This window comes from Monopterus albus, unplaced genomic scaffold, assembly GCF_001952655.1.
Source record: "Monopterus albus unplaced genomic scaffold, M_albus_1.0 scaffold12.1, whole genome shotgun sequence".
Lineage (NCBI taxonomy): Eukaryota > Metazoa > Chordata > Actinopteri > Synbranchiformes > Synbranchidae > Monopterus > Monopterus albus.
The window spans coordinates 779941-786759 of record NW_018127892.1 but is presented as its reverse complement, the minus strand read 5'-3'; positions in this window follow the sequence as shown (position 1 = coordinate 786759).

The following is a 6819-nucleotide window of genomic DNA, read 5'->3' as shown; positions in this document are numbered from 1 at the left end:
ACATCGACCTGATCAGTGTTTGATTGTTGTGTCTTGTTGCTTTTCTTCTTTTGTCTCTCCTCTATCCACTCACCCCAACCGGTCGAGGCAGAAGGCCGCCCACCAAGAGCCGGGGTCTGTCGGAGGTTTCTTCCGTTAAAGGGAGTTTTTCCTCCCCACTGTCGCCAAGTGCTTGCTCAAGGGGGATTTGTTGGGTTTTCCCTATGTAATAATACTTATAACAGTAAGGTCTAGACCTTACTTTGTAAAGTGTCCTGAGATGACTTTTGTTGTGATTTGGAGCTATACAAATAAAATTTGATTTGATTTGATTTATCTGTGATGGCTATATGGAAATCACGTATACATCGGGGCAGTAAAACAATCTTAAACGGATGACAAAGCAGCGGCAACCTAATGTTAAAGATGTTTAATAACCACTCTACTTAAGGCCATTTTACTAGGAGAAGTTAACATTTGAGAACTGATTAGTTTCATCATATATGTTTGTTTCTAACAAAAAGAAAAAATACACTGCCAGATTTTTGAAGGAGCTTGGGGACTTTGTATACAGGTCAATGTTACACATGGCCAAAGAAGTGGAATGACAGCCAGCAGCAGCCTACATTAAAAATGTTTATTGCAGTAAATCCAACTTAATGCATTACTGCTAATTTACCAGAAGATGTTACATTTAAAATAGCACACTTTGAGTTGTACAGTATATTGAATGTTACGTTTGTTCTCATAAAAGTAGAGCCTGCAAAAAATGCCTTTTTTGTGATGATCAACTGTCAAAAACTGAAAGACATTTGTCATTATTTAGTTTATCATGAAAGTCTAAGAAATTCAGCAAATACTAACATATGAGAAGCTGGGTTTTGGTTTCATAAATATAGTTTAATGCAACTAACACAAGCTGACAGTAAAAGGATACCAAATGACCACGAAGAGATGCAAAACAAACACCAAAAAAGACCCCTTAATTTCATGTCTTCTCTTGTTCTCTATCATGCATACAAACATCCTCAAATCACTATAATAAAGAATTTAACCACCTACCAACATCTAAACATTTTTCATTTGTTGAAAGGAGAGAGAGTTTTAGAGCTATGACCTCTAGAAAAGTCAGCCTTTGACTGGGGGGTTTGAAAATGTCAGTTTTGTGTCAGTTTGACAGCTGTTCTGTTTCTGCGTCAGACACCTGGACACGCTACTACTAGACCACCACAAGTACAAGTGTTTGAAGTAAAGTACCCATCCCAGCACAAACTGAACATTTAAGAAAGTGTTGTATTGCATGAGACAGTTTGGCTGTAGGTGTTTTTTTTTTATGTATCTTTGGTAAAATCTACTCACCTGAAGCTGTGACTGCTTCATTTCCAGTAAAGGGAAGCACAGGGCTGTGGCTGAGAGCAGAGAGGAGATGAAGGTGTGGCAGGACTTGAACCAAACAGCAGAGAAGGAATTAGTCAGAATGTAGACGTCATAGTAAATGTTAATAACATTAGGACTGCATGTAAACACTAAGGTGGTGAGCTCGGTATACATCGTACATTACCTACATATCTTACTATAAATATCAATTGTACATATCCATCGGTAAATTAGTTCTGAGTGTACAGACTGTAGATACTGCGCACTCTGCACTGCTGTTCTTGCACTTCTGGTTAGATGCTAAACTGCATTTCATTGTCTCAAAAATGAATCTAATTAATCCCCCATCAGCCTCTATGCTCTTAATACCATCAACTGCCTGCGGTCCTAGTCCCTGGGCCTGTAATGACAATAAAATTGAATCTAATATAATCTAAACTAAACTCATGTGGTTATTGGCTGAGTCCTGAGGTGCAGTTGAACTCTTGTGGTGTTTTGGTAACACATCTGTCAACTTTGATGGAAGTACCAGGTTCAAATCCTGGCCAGAGTGCATGGCCTCATCACTCTTTTTGTAGTTTACTGTTGTTACTGGCAAAAAATCAGCAAGACAGTACTTTTATATTAAAACAGAGTTGAATCAGACTCATTCTAAAAAGTAAAATATTAATTAAGATTTCCAGAAATGCTATGTGTTTGCGTGGTTTACTTTTTTAAATGCATGAATACTTCATTTTAAAAGTTGCCACTGAAAGAGATTTACTTTAGCTGTAATGAACTCATTGTTTTACACATGTAATCACAGTTCTACTATGTTAATACACAAATCTCCAATTTAGCAGGATTTGGGGGGGGTTGAAATGCACCACAGTTGTGCAGCCTTGTCAAAGCATGGTGTGCAGTGACAGCAGTGTGTTAGTAGCTATCATGGGATTTGTCCTGTGTTATGCTTCAGAAGCCCAAAACCAAAATATACTGCTCAAAAAAATAAAGGGAACACAACATAAGACATCCTAGATCTGAATGAATGAAATATTCTTATTAAATACCTTGTTCATTACATGGTTGAATGTCTTATTTTCCCTTGTGTTCCCTTTATTTTTTTGAGCAGTGTATATTCAGCAGCTTCTCAGTCCATGAAACATTAGCATCTTCATTTGAGGGGTGACAGTGGTGCGGTGGGTAGAGCAGTTGTTTCCCAGGTTGAAGGTTCGAATCTTGGTGCCTGCAGTCCACGTGTTGAAGTGTCCTTGGGCAAGACACTGCACCCCCCATTCCAAACAAATTTTGCCATAAGTGTCACAATAAAATAAAGCTTCTTCTCTTCTATTAGAAATAATGACATAGCCCAGAGAAAAAAAAGTGGACGTGTTTACAGATATCAGCAAGGAGCACTGACAGATGGCGGCCAGCACTGTGTCTAGCAGTGTACGTAGTAATCACAGACATAATATTTGCCTTGTTTTGAGAGGTTTGTGATCACACTATATGTTGTTGAGGTTCAGAACAATTACTGATAATATGGAGCATCATCTCGTTGCCTTCCTTTGTTAGAAAACGGAAAACAAACACTGGAATGTCAAAGCTTTTTTAAATAAAAAGGTAAATGTGAGAAGTTTGACTTGAAATGTTATTTTTCTTTAAATGTTGTAGTACTACAACAAAAAAGTCTACAACTGTTTTGATCAGTAACCAAAGGAAAAATGCAGCAGTGGAAGAAATACTCAAATGTTTATTTAAGCAGTGGTGGAAAGTAACTGGATGCATTTACTCACGTATTGCACTTCTTATACTTGAGTTACTTTGCAGACTCAGATTATTAATACAAAACAAAATCAATAAATATATTATCATGTATTATTACAGGTTACAGTAAGACTTCATTAATCCCTGGGGGTATTTACAAGATACCACCAGTATATAAATGTTATGTGCCGTTCGCACCAGTCAGTGAGCGAACGAGAAAGAGGTGGACCCAGGTAGCTGACTTCGATGCAAGCAGTGATTTATTATGTACAGTGATGAGGAGAAATAACAAAATGCACAGAGGGAAATAGTGCGTAGTCCTGTCGATGAGTAGTAGCCGGATGTTTGACCAACAGTAGGAGGCGAGGAGATGGAGAGTTGGGCCGAGCTGCGTAGGCTGGGTCACTCCCTGGCTGGTCGGTGATGATGGTGGCTACTGAAGGTGGAGACAGAGAGATGAAGGCAATAGTAGAACAGATAGGCGACTGAGCATTGACCTGCCTGGGAGGAGAGAGTGGAGCCACGGTCCGGAGGAACAGTCCATGGACTGAGGAGTGAAACCGGGTAATATAGTGAGCAACCTAATCAAGTGCAGCTGGTGATAAGGGAGTGAGGAACAGGTGAACGTGATTAGTGTTAATGGGTAAGAGACAGTAGGAAAGGTGAGGGAGGCCAGAGCGACCGAGCAAACCTGACAATAAAGCCACTAAAAACAGCTCCACCTTCACAAATACAAATATGTTGATACAAATGTACTTCTGCTAAAGTTTTTAATGCATGAGTTTATCTTGTAAAATATTATTGTGGTGGAATTATTACTTTTTACATGTAAAAAGATATTAGGTAGTTTTTCCCACCACTGTAATTAAGTAAAAACAGAAGGCTATTTCATCCTCCATTGCCCTCTTTAAAGGCATGGCCATGGAGGACATCTGCACGGCAGCCTCATGGGCTTCTCCATGTCCTTTTACCCGTTTCTACCTTAGGGACATGTCCGAGTTTTCACTGGCTCACTTGGTCCTGAGTGTTCTAGGTGAACCGGAGGCTCCCCTTGTCATGGAACGCAAGCACACAACCGCCACCGAGCACTGATTCTGCATGTTTGTCATTCGCTCAGGTGATTAGTTGTCAGCCATGTACTCTCACTTGACTGTATTATCAATGCAAACCATTGTGGCGTGTGCCCTTACCACACACACACCCTGTCTGTACGCTCTCCATGGTACTCATGTTCTTTTTTTGCCAGTCCTACCTCTCCTGCTTGTGGCTGGCTACTGGCACTGTCATGCTTACTGTTCTCCGTTCATAATATTACTATTACTACTGTAGGACAACAGCCGCGTAATACGAGCATCTGCTTATTTCTGTGTGTTACTAGTGCCTATATGCTCTTATTTGTTATCTGTGCGTTGTCAGGCACAAACTCTCACTGTGCGCTCTTCCCTGCACTTCTCCTCCCTTGTTAAACAGTGTCAGTCAGGTGTTACATGGGCATGATTGCACCTGCTTCTCAGTCAAGGCCTGATGCAGGAGAGAGGATATTGTTTTGGGTTGCTATTATGGGGTATATTGGCAAGCTCAGGTGTTGATTTTAATGCTCTTGGGTGGCGGTGTGCCAACAGGGCATTGACTACATCCATGCACTTTTACCCCAATAGCGACAGCTCTTAGAGGGCTACGCCTTACACTCATAGAAGCTTGGGGTACTGTAAGTAACCAATGATTCATACCTACCTGTGCCACTTACCTGGGTATCAGTCTGGGTTGCCTTCAGTGTCCTCTCTAGTTCACTCATAAATTCCGCCATCTATTGTGTCCATCTCAAATTTTCCCCAACTGATAGGAGAAAACAAACTCCAGAATAGATGAAAACATAAAAAATAAAACAATGCAAGCACAGTCTTAATTTTTTTCTTTTTTGCCTGCTACACACCCCACGCAAACATTTTGAATGCTGTCCCAACTAAAAACTCCAAATAACCCACCGAACATTTTAACTAAACCATAGCACGCACTGACACTAGCCAACATTTAAAATGCCATCATGTCCTTCAAAATCTCCAAATAATCCACCAAACCTTTTAGATAACTCACCAAATGTTTCAACTAATCCATCCAAACTTCTGCTTTCTTTTGAACCAAATTAGATTCCTCCCAGTGTTGATAATCACTCTAACAAACTATTCAAACTTCTACATCCTCATTTTAGCTTGCTCGTCCTAAAACAAGGAAGTAGGCCTTCAGCCTGCTGCATGTATCAAACATTTCTTTTAACAAGCCCATCCTCCATCCACCTTCTCCTTGCTGCACTTAGTACCAGTATATCTCTGGATTCTGACAGTGTTATTTCCAGTCTATCCTTAGTATATCTAAACTCCTCTGTTAATCTGGTTATAGAGAGCTCAAAACTCCCTTTTCCATACAGGGCCACATCACTGTGATAGTGTGAAGCTTCCAGCCACTTGCTAACATACATACTGAACATTCTCTCTAGTTTTTCTACATTAAAAACAGGTACATCATGCACTGTTAGAAGTCAAAACAGTCATGGCAAAAGACTAAACTGCAAATAGTTTGTGTTTGGCTAGGAGGCCTTCTTCTTTTCTCTTTGTTTACTACCACCGACTGTATCGAAGTGTGTAGGGTCACTCCACTGAATTACCTGAAATCCAGGACTGGGAAAAAAAAGATATCCTATTTACTAGTACTGTCTCAAAAATGAATCTAATTAATCCCCCATCCGCCTCTATGCTCTTAATATCATCAACTGCCTGCTGTCGTAGTCCCTGGGCCTGTTCTTTATACACTGTAAATGTAGCATACTCTGTTACATAAGTCTGTTACAAAAAGTCATGTATTAATAATGTTAAGTAAATATTAACACAAAAATGTATTCAAAGTATTAATAGCATCAGTATGCTACTCAATGCATAAAGACTTTATATTATAAAGTAGATTATATTATTACATTATTAAGACCAGGTTGACCCGGCTGCTTCCATTGCAGCACAACTTTGCATTACCCTTTGTGGTTATTCCCAACAGGTCTCTGTGGTTTTTAATGACAAATCATAGATCCTTATTTTTTCACTAAATGTTTTTACAACTTGTGGCTGGTCACTGCTGATTGACAGTTAGTGAAGTGTTTCCAAAACAGCATAGCCATGTTGACACTGAGACCTTTATCCCGAGACTTGCATTTGCTCAGATCCTCGGCCAAGTCCATGGGCAAAGAGGATAAGACTCAGTCAGAGGTTTCTAAAAAAAAAAGAAAAAGTCCTGCTTGCTGAAAGCTATGTATTAAAATTGAAGTGAATCAAAATACCACTGCTGGATGGAGTTTTGTTTCTGCTCCTGAAGGCTAATTCCTAATGCAAGAAAAGCCTGACTTGATTATAACTCTACATTATCAGGCTGAAGGAACACTCTCACCAATCATTCCATCATGTACCACAAATATTTTTCTTCACCTTCCTCAGTGATGAACAAGAATCTTGTATTGTAGGAGTCATTTCAAGGATCAGATCCAGGACTGGAAGAACTGTGGAACAGCAAACATACAGTGACATCATACTCTTAAAGCTAATGGCCATTATTCAAAAGCATATGGCTGCCAGCCACATGTGCAGTCCATCTCTCCCGTACAACACCCCCACCCCCTCCCCCAAGTTCCCCTGTGGAATTTTGTGATAAAAAAAAAAGTTTTACTGTTTAATT